Source organism: Falco biarmicus, chromosome 6 (genome assembly GCF_023638135.1).
Source record: "Falco biarmicus isolate bFalBia1 chromosome 6, bFalBia1.pri, whole genome shotgun sequence".
NCBI classification, from domain to species: domain Eukaryota; kingdom Metazoa; phylum Chordata; class Aves; order Falconiformes; family Falconidae; genus Falco; species Falco biarmicus.
Window position 1 is genome coordinate 90,032,910 of NC_079293.1, and position 18,706 is coordinate 90,051,615.

An 18,706-nucleotide genomic window follows, 5' to 3' on the forward strand; every position below is an offset into this window, starting at 1 on the left:
GGCGGCTCTGTGTGCTGCTTCGCCGTAAGGCTCACGGTAGTGCTGCCCGGTAGGGCTGTGTGCAGGTGGAAAAGCTTCTGGCAACTGAAAAAGCAGCTGAAAAGTGGGGTGCGTGGTGCTTCAGACGGGGTTCTCCTGGTGATGAGGGACAGAGCGGCGCTCACCCCAGCCAGCCCGCAGCGTGCTGCCAGCTCAAGAATCCCGAGCAAGGAAACTTCTATGGGCTGCGGCTAGAAATCAAGTCAGGGCTCTACAGCATTATTTTAAAATTCATTTTTTTAAAACAGCTTTTAATATTTTCCAACTACATTCATTTAACTTTTTTTTTAGCTGGCCCAGCCTTTGCGGGAGACACAACATCAGTAGGACGCTGGGGCAGCGCAGGGGGGACCCACAAGCGAGGTGATGCTGCCGCTGCCCCTCAGACACCCCCAGACCCTCGGTGGGTGTCACTTCCCCCCGCGGAAAATCCCCCCTGCTTCCAGTTGCAATAATCTGTGAGGAGGATGCAAGCCTGAACTAAAGCCCCATCGACTAGCCTCTTGTGTCGATGCTGATTATTTTTTCAGCTGATTAATTAGCAAAAAAGTGTGGTTTAGCCCCATTACCCACCGAGGAGGAGCTCAGCTGTCAGAGGGGCTCAGCTCCTGCACCCCCATGGCAAGAGCAAAGCCCTGTGCGGGGCCACGGGCTGGCCGAGGGCTGGGTCCCCCCCTCCACCTCGGAGATGACCCCGAGCAAACCAGGCGATTCCCCCCAAACCGCCCCGAGATGGTGGGGGGCAGCGGGGGGTGGCGGGGGGCAGCGGGGGGCCCTTTCCGACCAGCATCTTCCCTGCGGGGGAAACGGTGCCCTCTTCCCCCGTGGTCTGGAAAAGGGGAAAACAGAAGTCAAGGGGAATAAAGGGGGGTGGGGGGTGGGGAAAGGGGAATAAAGGAGCAAAAGAAAAAAGAAGTAAAGGGAAATAAAGGAAAAAAGTAAAGGGGAGCAAAGGTCAAAAGGGGGAAAGGGTAAAAGGGAGAAGGAGGAAAAATAGGAGGAAAAGAAGAGGAAGAAAAAAAGGAAAAGGAAAAAAAGATAAAAGGAACAAAGGAAAAAAGAAAAAAGGATAAGAGGAAAAAGGAAAGGAGGGGGAAAAGGAAAAAACCAGGAAGAAAGGAAAAAAGAAAACAGGAAAAGAGGAGGAAAGGATAAAATAGGGGAAAAAGAGCGGGAAAAGGAAAAGCAAGGAGGGAAGGGAGGGAAAGTAAAAAGGACAAGGCAAAGAGAAAAAGCGGTGAGCTTTTCAGTTTGTGCTGGGAGGAATGAATACACTGGTTTCCTACCTGCCCACGCTCCCAGGGGCAGCGGGCAGGCGGGTGAGGCCCCTCCTGCCTGGCTTTGCTCCCCGGGCAGCCCGGGGGGCCGCAGGTGGCTGCCCCAGGCCCCTCTCCCCGCGGGCACCGGTGCCCGGCTAAGGAGCAGCCTGGGCACCTTGCCACCCCGGTGGCCGGCCACCACGCACCCTGCGCTGCTCTCGCCTCACCGGAGGGGCTTTCCCGGCCGTGCCTGGGTCTCCCACGCTCGGGAAATGTCCTCGCCCGTCCTCATCCTGCTGTTCAGAAGCATTGGAATCCCCCTGGGTAGCTGTTTCTGTGCCCGTGGCCGGTTCAGGTGATGCCCAGCCTGGCCGCGTGTTGCCCACCCGCTGGGGTGGCTCAGGCTGGTGGCCGCGGTGGCTCCTAGCCATCGCTCCGCCCTGATAGCAGCAAAAAAAGAAAAGAGGTTTCCAGCATTTTCAGCTCTAAGCATGGCAACATGATGGCAAGGCAGCTGCTCGCCAGAACATGTCAAACACACTTTAAAAGAGATAATGGAAATAAATACCTGCAGAAACTTTTTTCAACAAAGTATTTTTAAAATTGAGAAGCTTATGCGTCCTGTACATACAACATGCGAGCCACTGCTTTGTTGCGCTCAGCCCGATTTTTTTCACTCATTTTAATTCAGCATCACTCTGAGGAACTCTTGAAAAAACAAAGGAAGTATTTCCCTGCTAGTAGCTCCCAATGCCCGTTTTCCATTGGGAAAGCTGGTTTATAAGTGAGACCACACGTCCACAGCAGTACACGGGGAATCGGACTCCACAGGGAATCCCAGAAGGTAGAGAACATGGAGCCCTCACACTGCTTCAGCCGTCTGAGGCCACCTCCCCTCCTCTTTGAGGGTTCCTTATTTCGGTTGTGAGGCCTACCCAACTCCACCTGCCAGCCTTTCCTCCGCTGGCAGTGAGGGGGGCTGGCGCTTTGCTCTGGTGTTTCCCCATCACCTGTTTTAAAAGGCATCACAAGAGATTCACACCTCAAATCGGTGAAGTCCTTCGTTTCTCCCCCAGCCTTAGCCCAGGCTTTCAGTGGAGCTGCTGACCTGGTGGGTACCAAAAACCCCAGGGTCCCTGCCGGGAGCCACCGAGGAGGCTGCGAGCACAGAGGAGCCGGGAGTGAGGAGTTCAGCATCACTGAACTGCTACGGGACCCCCGCTACAGCCGTGGATGACCCCTGGGGGCTTGTCCTCCTCAGCAGGAAAGCAAACAAACCAACCCCCCCTGCCCAAATGGGGAGGGGACAGGAGGTGCCACCGAGCCAGGTGGCCGAGGAGAGGGCAATGGGGAGGGGGGGCCGAGAGGACATGTGGCTGAGGCAGTGAGGAAGACGAGGCTCCCCAGGGGGCTGAAGACTTCCCAGGAAGGGTCTGGGGATGGATGCCTGGGTGCGGGTGGTAGTCCTTGGTTCAAAAGATATTTGGAGTGGGTCCCTCTCCCTGTTTTCAGGTATCACGGACTGGGATTGCTTGACTGGGAGTCCCCAGGGAGAAGGCCAGGGCACTGGTGGGGGGACAGGCGTCTGCAATGTGCAGTGAGCTATGAGAGCATCCCCCAGAGAGCCTGCCAGGCCCAGCTGATGCTCCACACAAATGCTTCATGCTCTGGAGGCTGTGCTACAGGACATGCTCCTGCCAGGCAGGGGGGAAGTCACCCTCTCCGTGCACATCTTGTTTCTTAGCCCTGTAAGCCACCGCAACTATTTTCAGACACCAGGTCACATCAAGCCATGATGCAATGTCTCTGTTCCATGGTCTCACAGCTCTCTTTCAACTGTCTCGTTCAAGCCCAGATCCCAGCCCGTGCTCAGGGTGGATCCCCCGTGGGGGTTTCCTCTCCTGTGGCTGTGGTGGAGGGTATCAGAGAAAGTCACCCTCGGCACGTCCCCACCAACAGTAATTTCTGCTCGGTGATGGTGGAGAGGGGACCCAGGGCTGAGACAAGACAGATGCAAGAAGCAGCATCTGGCAGGAGCAGACATTGTCCTTCTGCCCCAGAGCAGAGGGAGGGTGGCAGGCGAGGGGGCTGGTGGCCATCTCTCCCAGCCCAGGAGGCTCCGGAGCCACGGCTTGCTGGAGAGGGCCAGCTCTGGAGGACCCGGGAGGGCTCGCATCCAGCCAGGCATGGGCAGGCTCAGCCCGTTCCCGGAGCGGTTGCCACCTTCGGCACATCCTGAGCAGCAGGAGGAAGGAAAGCAGAACAAAATCCCCCCAGCGATGCCACCCCGGCTGCTGACCCGTGCGCCCGGCCAGGCCGTTCATTCTGGTGGGAGGAAACCCGGGCTGCAGGCAGCTTTGTGTCCTGCAAACCACTGCAAAACTGATTTATATTAAAAATAAAGAGCACACAAAACCAAAGTGGTTGGGGTTTGTCTATTAATCTCTCAACAGTCAGCTGCAAACCTAACAAATCCCCTGGAATAGCAGCAGGGAGCCGTGTCCTGGCTCATTCCTTTTAAAGCTAAAAATAATCAATAACGACTGCCCGAAACAGGGAGACCAAAGCAATTTTTACAGGCTGCAGGATCATGACTCATATTTTCACTCACACACTGGCTGGGCACAAAAAAACCCACAGGGTTGCATTTCTCAGCAGTTGTGTTGGAAAATCACCTCCGAACAGGCAGGGACGCGGATGGAGGGGCCACCACTGTCAGCATGAGCTCCTGCATCCCCTCCTCTTGCTGTGCTCTCACCGTGGTGCTCTGCTGGGGAGAAATGAAAATAGAAACGATGCAGCTAGGTTGAGAGCGGCATTATCCCCCCTAGTTTATGCAAGCAAGGGCTAATTGGACCGCCCGGGAGCCGTGAGCCCCGGCGAGGCAGCCGTGGTTGTTGTTCTGCTGGTAATTGCTGTTTTCAGCCGCCATCGGCAGCAGAAGGGACTTCTCCTGGGTTTCCCGGGGTGGAAACGGTGCCAGAGGCTCTTCCATCCGACCCCCATCCCAAGGGGGCCACCCTCCTCCCAGGGCAGCACCCACTCAGGTGGGTCCATCCTCACTGGGGCACACCTGCGTGCAGCCGTTTTGCCTCCAGGAACAGCAGCACCAAAGGAGATGCTGACAAGAGCCCAAGCAGCACACCTTTCCTCTGCGGCGACCACGTTGCATGAGCCGGTAACAAAAACTGGTGATTCCCACCTGGCTCGGTGCCCCGCGGGCTCCCAGCCACCCCGGGGAGCTTGCCACGGAGGGAAAGGTGCAGCCTCGTGTCTCTGCGTTGGCCTCACCGACGTGGGAAAAGCCCAGAGCCTTGGGGAGTTCCCCAGCTTGGCAAAAAAAAAAAAAAAAAAAAAAAAAAGTATGGCTCCTTTCTGCCCCGAAACCGCCTGGCCTTGGAGAGGTGGTGGCACAATGCCAGCCCAGTGGCGCGTACCAGACCGATGTGTCAGCTCCCGCCCGCACTTTCAGAATGACTGTACCCAGATCCACGGGCTGAGAACGCGCTGTTTGGGGGGCCGGATCCCCTCTCCCCATCGCGTTTCCTTCCCTGCCGAGCTCCCGCAGCAGCAGCCGTGGGTGTGAGGTAGCCGCAGCCCTGCGCTGTTCTGCTCTGTGTTGGTTCATTATTACAAAGCTGGGAGAAAGAAGTCCTGACCTCTCCGTTAAAAATAAAAAGCTCAAATACGAGGGAAAACAAAGGGGAAACAAAGCGGGAGAGGGAGACAAAAAAGGGCAGGGAAAATAGGGGGGGGGGGAGAAGGGGGGTAAATAGAGGCTTACGAAGGCTGTGGCCAGACCGATGTGATTTGCTCCCTGCCTGCTCAGGAATGGGGTGCCAAGGGGCAGCGTGGGTCCCATCCTGACCCTGGCGCAGGCTCCGCGCAGACGGATGCTCTTTGCAGCAGGTCACCCCCATTTCCAGGCAGCGTGGCCGATCCCGCCTGGGGCCGCAGCAAAGCGCCCCGCGAAGGTCCGGCGCTGCAGGACGGGGTTCCTGAAGCCCTGGGCAGATCCGCACAGCCCTGCTTGAACAAGCTGCCCGCGCAGCCTGGGCAACGCTCACCCCAGCCGCGCAGCACGGCCCGTTACAGGCACGCTGGCTGCTGGTGCTCATGGTGCGCGGGTGGGGATGGGGTCACACCGCTGAAACCTTGGCCCGACACTTGCACCAAGCTGGCAGCAGTGACCAAGGGCTGGCGACGGGCTCTGCGGGGGACACGCGTTACCCTGCATGCAGAGATGTGTGGCCAAAGGGCTGTGAAGGCAGCGGGCCAAGGCGCGGCGCTTGCCCACACCCAATGCACCCAAACGTGCTTTATCCGGGCTGGGAACCCCCTCCCAGCCCATCTCCCCCGGCCCTGCTGCAGGCAGCAGCTACTCGGGGAGCCACGCGCCGCCCTGCACCGCTCCCGGGGAAGGGCTCCCCTGCCAACACGCTGCCGCTGGCTTTGCTGGGCACACAGCAACGTGGGACTGGAAGGTGCTGGAGGAAGGCAGCAGGGATCGCGGGGGTGTGAAACTCCCCCGTGACGCTAGCAAAGAAGCCGGCACGTTGAGGATGAAGTTGCAGTCAGGAAGCAGTTTAGGAAACGGTGCAAAAGTTCAGACCAAGAACAAAAGCTCGCTTCTTCCTTTAATGCCTCTAACTGTGCGTGATGCTGGAGAGCGATGTTATTCCTGGTACAGAGCTACCGCTTCCTGCTCTTGCTAAAGACTTTCACATGGAGGGGAACGGATGGGAAACACTGCAAATCCAATAAACGAATCATAAAAATGAGGGCCAAAGTCTGGCTCTGGAAGGCTGCAGGAAGCGCTGCTCTGTACGCCCACGTGGCAGAGACGCCGAGGGACCCAGCAGCAAAGGCAATAAGGGAGATGGATCCCTCCGACTGCTCCGCACAGGGAGCAAGCGGTTCCCAAATATTGTGACTGGCAGCATCTCTTTGGAAACCGTCCACGTATGAGCCATGATGCCTCCAGCTTCAGCCAAAAGTCGGGTATTTTGGTGGAAACCCCTTGGGAAACGGGCTGCTCAGAAGGAACCTGTTGCACACACTGAGAGTGTTCAGTGAAGCCGGTGGCAAAACCCTGGCTGATTTCAAGGCAGACACGAGCTCAACCTGAAAGGTCTGAATCCCAGATGATCAGTGCGCAATGATGGAGTCTGTGCTGGTAGCGGCCACCACCCTCAACATCAGAAAAAATCCAAACCCCATCCAGCTCTTCCAGCAGAGTGTCCAAGTGACAGCTCCAGCAAAGCGAACATCCCCCAACCACAGACTGGAGGAGCTACGGAAGGGGAATCCCCCCTCCTTTCAGCCTGAACTCTCTTTCACTTCTGCTAATGAGCTCACGTGAAGGAACCCAGATGTGAGGAATGGCAACCATGCCAAGAGCCGGCCCGTGCCCGGGGTGTGACACCCCCCACACACCCCCCGGCCAGCTGGGCTACGCAGGAGCTCAGGAGCACGGACCCAGCTGTGTGCAGCTGGCGTTAGCTGAGCAACTGCCGGCAGCCACTGCAGCTCCCCGGCCAAAAGGAAAAATCCTACCTGGAGTAAACCATGGGTGATGGTTGGGTAAAAAAAAAAAAAAAAAAAAAAAATAATAGACCGAGGAAACATCACAGCCCTCCATGGTTTCAAAAGTTCACACTGAAGCCCAGGAGAGGTACGCTTGGGAAGGGAATTGGTAAAATGGAAACTCGACCCCCACTTCTCTGGGTCTCTGTCCAAAGCAACTGGGCTGCGAGTCCCTGCGCTGTGCCCATCAGCTGGGGAAAATCCTGTAGGAGAGAGAACTCTGCAGGACACAACTCCTCTGATACTGTGTATATATATATGTATTTTTAACAAATAGATCTGTTTGCAGTGGAGCAGGATCTTACATCCCCCGGTAAGCAGGATGGCTGGTGAGACTGGCAGGAGACTGGCCGGTGCCTGTTAGCTACCAGCACCCATCGGAGATCCCCCAGCCGGGGCATTTGTGCTCAGCGGAGTGTCACGACGCTTGCGCAGCTTCAGGGCTCCGAGGATGGCAGCCCCAGCGTGGCCGGCGGTGGCTCACCCTCCGGCAGCTCGCGCGGGGCACGTGCCAGCAGAGCCGACCACGTTCTGTAAAAGCGGAGCTATTTCCACAGCCAGGCTTGTGGCAAATGGTCCTAGTGAAAAGCAGCTGCCTCACGCCTGTATAACGAGGATTCTCTGCACAGCATTTTGCCCTAATAGAGTAAAATCAGGAGACAGGAATTTTTTTATATATATATATATATATATATAAAAGGATTTGCAGTCTCAAATCTAAACTTTACTGACACACCACCACCAGCAGTTGGAGGGGGTGAGGTTAAGGACAATCATTTGTTAAAATGCGTTCACCGAGGCTTGAAGCCCACCCACAGCTTTGCTCTGCCCACACCTCCCGGCTTCGGGGGGGCAGAGCGCACCATGCTTGCTCCTGTCCCCCAGCCCCACTGGGCCGGGAGCTGCCAGGCAAACCCCCCGCTACCATCACAGCAGCATTAGGGGACAACGTCCTTCCCACCCAGGCCAGGGTCAGGGCAGCGCTTGCTGGGAAGGAGCCTGCCTCCGGCCTCCCTGGCAGCTGCAGAGAAGCTCAGCACAGAGCCACCAGGTTGCCTCAGATAGCCTTAGATATCTTCTCCTGCCTCCAGCTGCCCTGCAAATCCCTCTGGCAAGGGAGACACACTCTATCACAGAAACCAACTCGCTCCCAGCCCTCCCTCGCTCTCCCAGGCTGGTACCTCTGCTAGGTCCATCCTCACAGGCCATCCCCGAGCTCTGGCTGGTGGCTCAGCCCCAGCTCCCACCTGCTGGGCTCGTCCCCAGCTGGGTTTGCTACAGCCATGGAGGAATCCAGCTTAACCTTCCCCACCGAGCAGGCACTCGTCCCAGTGACAACTTGTCCATGATGCAAAGCGAGCGTCAGCTGGAGCCGCGGTGTCTGCCCAAGCCCAACCATCTCCATCCAGACCAACGGTAGGTGCTCCAGCGGTCGGCAGATGCAGACACGGATGGACAGAGCAGCAGAAGCCTGTGTGAGAAGCGAGGAGTGCTGCTGTGGGGCAGGGCAGCTTGCCCATCCCATCCCATCTTTCCAGGCACTGGGATAAAACACCTACAGTTTCCAAGTGGCCCTTCCTTTCCCAAGGTGGTTACACAGCCAGAAAACCCAGGTGAGACATGGCATTTACTGTTTTCCCCAAGGGTATGGTCTCCTGGAAGGAAGAAGCAAGAACCAAAGCATTACTGACGTAAACCCCAGCTTGCTAGGTTACCAGCAGACACGTGAGCAACGAGCATGGCCACCACCGAGTGACACCAGCTTCCTCCCTCTCTCTGCTCACCTCTTCTCGCTTGAGAAGTTGGCAACTTGTCTGCAGAACCAGAGTTACTCTCGCTCCAAAAGCCTGAGCTTTAGGACTCTCGGTCCAGGGAGCTTCTTCAAAACAAAGACAACAAAGTAAATGAGCACTGCCTACGTGCAACGGCTTGTTGTGAAAACGAGCAAAATAATTATCTTCTGTGTAGTTATTACAGAGTTGGTGTTCTTGCATGTTACACTGCTGGTAATTGCTAGGAATTTTGTATATTAAGAAAACAAAGGTTTTTGGGGCCAGCTCCTGACAACACTGCTGAACTCGAGCACGGGAATCGGCACCAGGTCAGGCCAACAGCCCGCCCAGCCCCACCATCCCCCCCAACAGCAGCCACGAGAGGCGACCAGGGACGCTAACGAGATGACCATTAACAAGATGACCACATCAGGCATTTGCCCCAAAGCGCTCTCCTGCTTTCAGCTGGTTTCAGCTCGGGTGTCCCCCGAGCCAGGGGTGCTTTCAGCTCAGTGACAACCGCCACACGAATACCGCGCTCCCGAAGTAGCCTCCCTTCCCCAAGTACTTGCCCATTGTCTCCTTGAGCCTGTGTGTAAGTGTCCAGCACCCAGAAACCCTCAGGCAGGGAGCTCACGGGTCAGCTGCCTGCTGTGTGTAAAAACTCCACCGGTTTCTGTTGTGCTTCTGGCTCTGAGCAGAAGGGAGCTTCTGGCTCCCTTTGGAAAACCCCACTTCGTGCTTTTCCAAGCTGCTCATGATTTTGCAGCCCCCTGTCGTGCCCCTTTCCAGCTATTCCTAAGTCCAAGAGTCACAGCTCACATAGGCTGAGGCTGCTCAGTGTGGATCCTCGTCTCCTTCTGCACCTCCTGCAGTTCTCCTCTGGGTTTCCTCATCTAAAAGGGACAAACTGCACTACTGAGGACACGGGGGCAGCAGGGCTTTGCAGAGCGCCCTAACAACGCACCCACCCTCTCCCCTGCCACGATCGCTGTGCAATTGCCTTTCACCACTTCCAACCGCTACTTACAGCAACCCCAAGATGCTGCTCCAGAGCAGCACCAGGTTACACCACCTTCTCCCCTTACCATGTCATCTTCCACCAATCTTCCTTCACACCTACCTCCCATTTTACTTGGCCCTTCTGAACTTCCCCCAGGCCACCCATGCCCCCATCACCACCACCACCGCCGCCCTCGGAAACGTCACCTCGCAGGCCAGCTGTCCCATCCCACTGCTCGCCTCCCGTGCAGCAGGAACACGCTGAAGATCATCTCGGGTCCTGTAAGAAACTGCCCGATGTTCAGCTGCCTAGGACCAAAGATGGCCAGTGAGAAGGACAGTCCAAGTGAGAGGTATGATTTCTGTTACCGACCGTTTAGCTCTTCTCAAAAACACACGTTTCAAATCTTTACTTTTAGAGCAGGGCCCACACGTGCCCAAGAGGTTAGGGACAACAGCTGCTCGCTGAATTTTTACCTACATTTATACGGCACATCCCAGATGCTCTTTCCCTCCGCAGCAGCTCCATGAGTCAGTGTGGAAACACCCTGGAACAGAATTTCAGCCGTTATCCTTCTTCACCTCAAAATGTCAGCCCAGAAGGAGATGACACAGCTGGTAGAGAGCACTGAGCTCTTCCAACTGCTTCTTACATGCCAGACTATTTCTCCTTCAAGTGTGTGTTCATAAAGATTTTTCAAATCTTAACATGAACAAAAATTCCCCGGAGCAGAGGCTGGCGCCATGCCACACTATGTATCATTATATCCCAGTGTCTGGAATTTGTTTTTATTCAGAACAGACCCAAAATAAAAGGAAGAAACACAGGGAATTTGAAGAGAAGTAGGTGTGAGGGACGTTTAATGTAAACTTTAAAGCAGCATTCGTGTATTTATTTAAGCAAACGCCGAGTGAGGAGGTGAAATGGCACTTGTAGCGGTTTTCTTCTGCACGACTCGAGCCCGTTCACAGCTCGCGCTTCTGGGGCAAGAACAGCCCCAGGGCACCTCGGTTACCCGCTCACCCTCACAGAGCTGCAGCACACGGGTACCCGGGATGTTGTTTAGCCCCTGGAGACAGGCACGGTGTAAACATGTGCTCTACACAGGAAGAAGCTACCCACAGTGTCTTCGAACCACTGGGCTTCACCTGGAATCATGGAAGAGATGCAGACCCGGGGGAAAAAAAAAATAACAGAAAAAGTCACTTCAATATTTCTGGGCATCAGTTTCCACGAGGTTTTCTATCGGGTTTTTCCTGGGACGCGGGAGCAGGCCAAGGCTCCCCGTCTGCTGTTGGCAGTGAAATCCGTCCAGCTGTGACAGCCCTGCAGGCCGCAGACGCCACACTTACACACACGCTCCCAGCCGTCTGCGCTTACCCGCCCCCCTCCGCGGTGTGGGAAGCCGCGAGGGGGCTGCGCTGTGGGACCCCCCATCCAGCTGGCCCAGGCGAGGCCGGCGGCAGCCCCGTCCTGGCCCGGCTGCCTGAAGCTCTGCTACGGGCACGAGGTAAGCCCGAGGCCACGCTGGCCTCCAGCGCGTCCTTCCCACGCCTGGTGAAACTGGGAGAGGCAACGTCCCCATCATCGGGGCTCCTGCTTCCTGCAGCGCGCTGGGACACAGCCCTGCACACTCATCGGTTAAGAAGGTGAACTACCTTCTGAAAGTAACACCAGGTTACGTAGGAGCCTCCCCTCTCGCCGGACAGCGGGGATGGGCGTAGGTAGGACGGCATACAAAGACCCACCCTCCCTACCACACCTCCCGCTCAGCGAAGGGGCTGAAGGATTCCCAGCACCTTCCCAGCACCGAAAGCTGCAGCCTGTGAGCCCCCCACCCCCGTCCGAGCTCCGCGAGCCCCTGTGGGGATCGGCCGGGTGATGTCCTCTCCTGGGTCAGGTGAGGGACAACGCGGTGACACTGACCTCAGCCGCAGCTTTCCCGGCTGAGAGGTTAACCTGCAGCAGGCTCCCTCGCCTCTCCAGGCAGGAGCCCCGGAGTTGCCCAACACCGAACGAACAGGGAATTCAACTCATCATGTGTCCTTAGTTTTCGGAGGCATGAAAGGCAAAGCACTGAGTCACAAGGTGGGGAGCGAAGAACTCTTCTAATTATTAAGTACCATTAAAAATTTCAGTGCAAAACTCATCTGTGTAATTAGGTCAGTATTAATTACCCTGCTAGCTACATACGACAAACATCCTAAAACAGGGAAAATCCAAAACAGACTGCCCAAGAACAAGCAAAAATAAGCCCGGGAAGGGATACTACACTCTTAACCACCCAACAGGGAGGAGAGCCAGGAGGTCCGTGTTCTCTCCTGCTCTAAAACACACCCAGAGCAGAGGAAAAGCACATGCACGTGCAAGAAGACCCTCACACGTGCTGGAACTGTCTGGGAAGTGGAATAAAGGAGCAAACATCAGCTGAGAGCTGCTAACCTGGCCCATGCCTGCCCCACCGCCCAAGGCACGGGCACATATTTCACTTCTTGAGCAGGGAACTTCCTAGCAGGCAGCCGCAGCTACATCATGCAGTATGGCTCAAGCAACACGCAAGAAAGCTGGAAAATATGGCAAATTTTGGCACATGCAAATGCAATTTTGGTGTAGCAAATAGCAGGAAATCAGTTCCAAAGTTAGATCAAACATGAATATTCCAAACAAGTTTGAGATGCTTCAATCAGAGGTCCAAAGACAACTCCTCCACAATGCCCCCACTGTGGATATCTCTCACCAGCAGCTCTGAACCTCGGTTTCTTGCCCTTAATATTCTTTCACTTGTAGCTAAAATGGTTTATTTTGTTTTCAGGTGAGGAAGACAGGACAGGAATCAAAAAATTGGGAAGCCGGAGGAGAATAAATGGATAGTCAGCATCGAACAGGGACTGCTGACATGAAGATGTACTTAGAGAGGGAAGAAAGCTCTGTTCAATGCATCACGCAAATGGTAACTGACTCCCTCCAACACTCCCACTGGTTTTTTCCTGTTACACTTTTTACTAAGAAGATCACAAGGACATCAGGTTCGAGTTGTATCACCGACGGCTGTACCACCAACACCCGCTGGGGATGGTCTATTCCCGAAAGATCACGAAGATACCCTTTGGGCTAGATGACACGGATTCTCGGGGGCAGCACCCTCCCTGACGCAGGCTTTGCTCGACACCGCGTGCCACCGAGCCTGCGCCGATGGTTTGAACAGCAGCTGTACAACACACACCGCTGCGGCGCGGCGTGCACAGCACCCTGCCCTGCTCACAACCCAGCCGCTACTGCACCCGAGCCAATCCCTCAAACTTTTAGGCCCAGATTACTGGCTCCGTGAGGAAGTGAGGTTAGTAGTTGTGTCCACTCCAAAGGGCGAGGGAGGGAGAAGAGAGCTGACTAATAGTTTTCTCATTCTTGGAGTGCCAGACACTGAATTCTCATACAGCACACAATCATGTTGCAGAGCTCTTTGCCAGAGCATGCAGTGAAGTGATAAAAAAAAAAAAAAAAAGGACACATTCTTGGAAAATATTTTTGTTGCTCATCACTAACCACCGTGATCTAGAAGCTACTTCTAATCATGACTGAAGGCTCTCCTGAGCTACCAGAAGTATTTTCTGCTTCCTCTCAAGGGCCTGAAGGACCAATCTTGGTTTGGTCCAACACAGCCCTTCCTCGAGTATAAATCGGAACAATACAGCTTATATTTATACACAGAACAGCTCTACCAAGAATAAATTCTCAGACTAGTTCCAACAAGGAACCTCTGGAATCTGAAGGGCACAAACAAAACTAGGTTGTGCAGCCTACCTCTCTTGAAACTCATCCAATTTCTAGGTATCATAAAGCATAGCTTGTTTCAACTTTTTTTTTGATAATGATATTCAACATTATCTTCATCTAAACATCACTAATATTTTTGCTGAGCACCTGGGATTGCATCAAAACTATGTAGGACACATTGAAGGAAAACGTAACAATTCACTGGCCATTCTGGCATTTATTTTTGCCTAAGTGAAGCAATCAAGATGATGAAATTTTCTCTCAGGTCTCTTAGGCAACTGCCAAACCTACGTGTAAAGCAGAAGTCTGCTTCCCCACATAGCAGAAAGATTGAGGGGAAAGGAAAACAGGCAAATTCCTTCGGTTTTACATCTTAAAAAAAGTCCTCACTTCACACTATGCATAACACTGTATCCATCCCAGCACGGGGTCACTTGTTCTGTCAGCTCAGCCTGTTATTTCCTACCCTGGCTGCCACTTACCTGAAAGCTCCTGCAGTGTCTGCAGTGGGCATTTTTGCACACACACCTTTTTTTCTTTTTCAAGTCACTTGTATATGCTTGAATATGGACAATAAGAAATGCAAAAAGAAAAGACACAAGGGGTCCCTAGGTACACAAACGTGTTTCTGTTTTCTTCAATAACGTTACTGAAAAGTATTTCAAATCTCAGTACAATTCTGGTCTAAAATTGGATATTTTTAAGCTTGCCTCTGCTCACAAGGTAAACTTTCAGGTTTAGTTTCTGTAAAGAGATGACAGATTCTAGCCTCCCTACTTGGCTGAGGAGTTAATATACACCAAACATAAATCCCACAGCCATTTCCAGCTCTATCACAACAGCTAACTATCTAACATTACAGGATACCAGGAAAATAAGAGCATGAAACGTAACAAAAACACTGAGTGATCCTAACAGGTAGGAAAACAGGAAAGAAGTGACTTGAAGGATGACACTGTTTTCTGAAATTACAGCTCAAATTTATTGTACAAATGGCAGGTTTGTGGTCTTAAAAGGAAGTCACAGTTTCTACAGAGGGCTTTCAAATGCTCATCACACATGCATTCCTGCTGGTCTGCTGGCATAATGCAAATGTGGTGCCCCCAAAGATGACAAAATTCAGACTGTTGTGAGATAATTGACTTTTCTGGAGGAGGAGGAAGAATATTCAGTGGCAGTGGTAGGAGTAGTGGGGAAAACACAGATGACACGTTTCAGCCACATGAGGAAACGAATGAATCATGTACAAAACCCCTCGCACAGCAGAAACAACAAAAAGCAGAATTCAGACAAAATCTAGCCAGAGGGCTGGAAGAAGAGGGGAAAAGGACACAAAAATATAGCTGCAACAAATATTAAGCTGCAGCTCTTGGCTTTAAATGCTAACAGGGGATATTTAGGGATTATTTCTAACTCTTGTAGAAACTCTCTCTGAATCTGCCCAAGAGCAGTTTTGTTTAAAGAAATGACAATGGCAGGGACAGCAGAAAAGCTAACTTCAAAATCAGAAAGTTTACAGCTTGATTTGCAGCTCAGCACTTCCCTCCCCCCCTCACTCCACTGTTTGAATGAATCAGGCTCTGAAAGAGGTCAGTGATTTTTTCTTTCTAAAAAAAAAAAAAGCTACATTCCCAGTGAACACTGTCCAAACTGTCTCTTTCCTCCATAGTCCAAGGGTCTGTCACTGAAGATGAAGCCACAAAATCAAGTACCTTAAGACTACTCTGTCCGAGGAAGCCAAAATCTGTCTGCTAGAGGGAGGAAAATCCATCTATTCCAGTGAATCTTAGGCAGCATTTCTGTCTCTCATTAAACTTTGGGGCTTACAGGAAAGGGAAACACTTCACCTCCACCGACAGCTGAGCCAACAGGGGACAGAGGGGACAAAGACGAACTACATGGGGAGAAAGATGGTTGCATTTCAATGGGGGCGTAGCAACAAAGACTGGCAATGACACAAGTCACCAGTTGAACAAGCAGAGGGAACTCAAGTAGCCTAGAAATTGGAGGACTGATTTGGAATTTTTTCTCTGTAAATTTTGAGAGAAATCTTTGACAGGAAATTCAGTATGTATCCATATAACACCCCCTCTCAAAAGACAGTAAGGTAACATGGAAAGAAGGGCCTGACTCAAGATCAGTAACTTTACAGAACTCAACCAACAGCAAGAGGAGAGACCCCAAAAGCAGAGATCTCATCTCTTCATTGTCCTTCCAGGCTCACTGAATTCCCTCCGAGCCACCACAACACTGACATCCCAATACACCTGCGGTCAGAACAGAGGGACACTTGCCAGGCCTCCGAGACTGTACCACATGCCAGACGTGCTCCTGCTGGCTGACCTGAACAGAAGAAAACCTGGGCTATAAAAACTCACACGGGCAAGTTCTGAGGTCTCCTCCGCAGTTCTTCAGAGAGCAAAGATGCTGCATGCTGCCAAGTGCCCTAGCCCCTGCAGCAGGGAAGGGTGCCAAGCTGTAAGCACATTAACTCATGGTCTGAAATCCTTCGGCTAGAGGGCAATTTAAAAAAAAAAAAAAAAAAAAAAGATGATTGCAGTAGCAAACAAATACTGAAAACGGAGCACAACATGAGATCACACAAATTTGTTCTGTACTTACATAGATGTTAACAGACCCTGAAGTGAAGGCTGACACACCAAGACCCGTTTATGTGCAGCTCACCTTGTTCTGTCAGATGTCAGACAGGGTACAAATGTTTTCACTGACAAATGAAAACAGACTGTAAGTCTTTTGAAAAGGCTGGTGTGCAAACTCCACAAGACGCTGCCCGGCAATCCCTCAGCAGAGTCTAGCCAGAGCTGTTTAAACACTACTTCGAGCAGACTGGGCCAATACAAATATAAACTGTGATTAGCAACCAAAGACCTGATCTGAGCACAACAAAAGAAAACCTGACCTGCTCTGTATTTCACCACCCCGACATTTAGAAAATTTGCTTAAATCTCTCAGCGTAGTTTCTAGTATGATGTGGAGCTACAGGAAAACAAGACATCAAAGTGCTCCTGAGAGGTTAAGATCAGGACTGGCTCTTTCCAACCCTGCCTTTTTTCAACTTTCCTTCTTGGGAGAGCCACTAGCAGATGTCTCTACATAATATGGGGCTTGTGGGCCATGACTTGGCTTCCAGAACTGCATTTGCTTTACTAAGTTTTCACTCCCACTCCTGTTCTTATCTTCATCCAGCACTGAACAGGGCAACAGCTTTAAAAAGCTAAGAGGAAGAAGCTGAAGAGAATTTGAAGGGTGATGTTTTGTGCTGATGCCGATTGACATTCCTCCTTTCAGAGCACCTCCGTGCATCATTCTCTGTAAAAAGGATCCATTAAGCAGCTCTCCCAGCCCAGTTTGCTTGCTAAGGTGGTTTCATGATTATTCTGTGAGAAGGAAATCGTTCAGTGTAGACATGAACTCATTTGGATGGGTGCCCTCAGGCAAACACAACTACAGTGGAAACCATATGCATATGAGATGTAATAAGCCCCAAGGGAAAGGTGGCCAGATTTCAGGGAGCAAACTGCTTAGAGTAGGCTAGATCAGCACAACAGCAGCACCAGATAAGAGCTAGACTGCTCATCACCACATCACAAAGCCCAAAATTAAGAACTACCTGCATATGGATCCCTGCTGAATTGCATTCTTAAACACAAAGTTTTACTAAATTCTAGTCAGTCTTTCTTGTTTTCTCCAGCCAAAACTCTTTTGAAGTTTGGCTTTCAGTGCTTCCAACACTGAAAAGCAGAAAGGATTGTCAGGAATTCTCTTATCACCAGTCCTGTCAAGTGCTACATTTCACTCAAGCCTACATAACAAAACAAAACTGGATGGGGGGAAGGGATCCAAGTGTACGTCCATACAGTCCAAGTAACCGACCCGCAGAAAATTTAGAAAAAAAGGGACTCCATCCTCTAGAAGATAAAGGTTATAATTTGTGCATTAATTACAGCTCATTTACCTTCCTTATCCAAAGGCCTTGTACTTCCCCCTCCCCGCTGGATTTAGAAGCAAAGGCCTGAGCCTTTACACAAACAAGCTAATGGAGTCTAATGGCTCACCCTGATGCAGGGTCATCTAATCACAGCAGCATTTCGTGTTCCCTGTTGTATTCACGGAAGGAAAAAAAACAACCCATAAAGACTGCATCATCTAAACACCTGTTATTTCAGTTTTCAAATTCCATTATTCCCATTGTAGTCAACTTTTCTCATGCTTTCATCTTAGCAGACTCTTTCCTCTCCCTTATATTTAAGAAAAATAATCCATCTTTAGCTCCCTGTATTTCTCAGATCACTTTTCACCAAGTAATTCCACAAAAATCATTGATTTATTTTATAGCGGTTATCAGTTGCAACAAAAAAAACCCAAAACCAACCTACAACCAAACCAACCCACATAAAGAAACCTATTACCATATCTGCTTTTTAAAGACTTCATCTTCCACTTCCCAACCCATCCCCAAATCCCATTCCCACCACACATTGTTTCTTTTGGTTGCATTCCATTTCCTTATCTCTGTTCTTATTTATTTCACTTACTCTCTACTCCACACACTCCCAGTTCTTTGTCAAGACAATTCTTTCTCCATGGGAGTGGACCAGAGACCCGATCAGACAGTACAGTCACCGGTGCTTCTCCACACCCACAGTAAACAGAAGTGGCCTGTCCCACTTCTCCAGAACCTTTCACCCGGTCAGCCCACTGGGGTCACCCACTCAGTCTCTTCCTCTCCCCTCTTTTTCTAGTCACTCCAGAAGGCAGCAAGATGCTTTCTCAAAGCATTTCTCCACGGCAAGTACCACTCAGCCCGTTTTCAATCTCATGCTTACAGAAAGGGTATGCAGTAAATAATTAACACTGGCACTCTACCAATCGCACCCATTTCACTAACAGGTTAATCACATGTGCACTCCACCCTCTCTTACTCATACAATTTAATGCTTGGGCTCTTTTCCTGTCCCCTTGTTTCTGCAACCTGCTCCTCTGTGTTTGATCCTTCCCTGAAACTCATCACTACGTTTAGTGCTCACCTACTTCTTGTCTACCTCGCCCCACCATGTCCCTGCTCACCCACAGAACCACCCTTTTTCTCTCTGCTCCACGAGGACTCTAAACACCACATCTCTACTTGCATTCCCTATCAACAGCACACCTTTTCTTTCATTTGGCTCGAACTCTTGACAGAAGTCCCACTAATACTCAGAAAGAAAGAGGGTGCTTAGCACGGTTGGGAAGAACAGAGTAGGAAGTAACAC

The 18,706-nt window shown here is 51.8% G+C and overlaps 1 long non-coding RNA gene across 1 annotated transcript; it reads right to left on the reverse strand.

The window, feature by feature from the left end:
* Positions 1–3,730: 3,730 nt before the first annotated feature.
* LOC130151995 (uncharacterized) lies at positions 3,731–9,552 on the reverse strand. The gene is made up of 3 exons (XR_008822836.1): positions 8,669–9,552; positions 4,444–8,539; positions 3,731–4,065 (listed from the first exon to the last, which is right to left on the reverse strand). It is a non-coding gene; the product is annotated as an uncharacterized LOC130151995 (long non-coding RNA).
* Between the last annotated feature and the right edge of the window lie 9,154 nt (positions 9,553–18,706).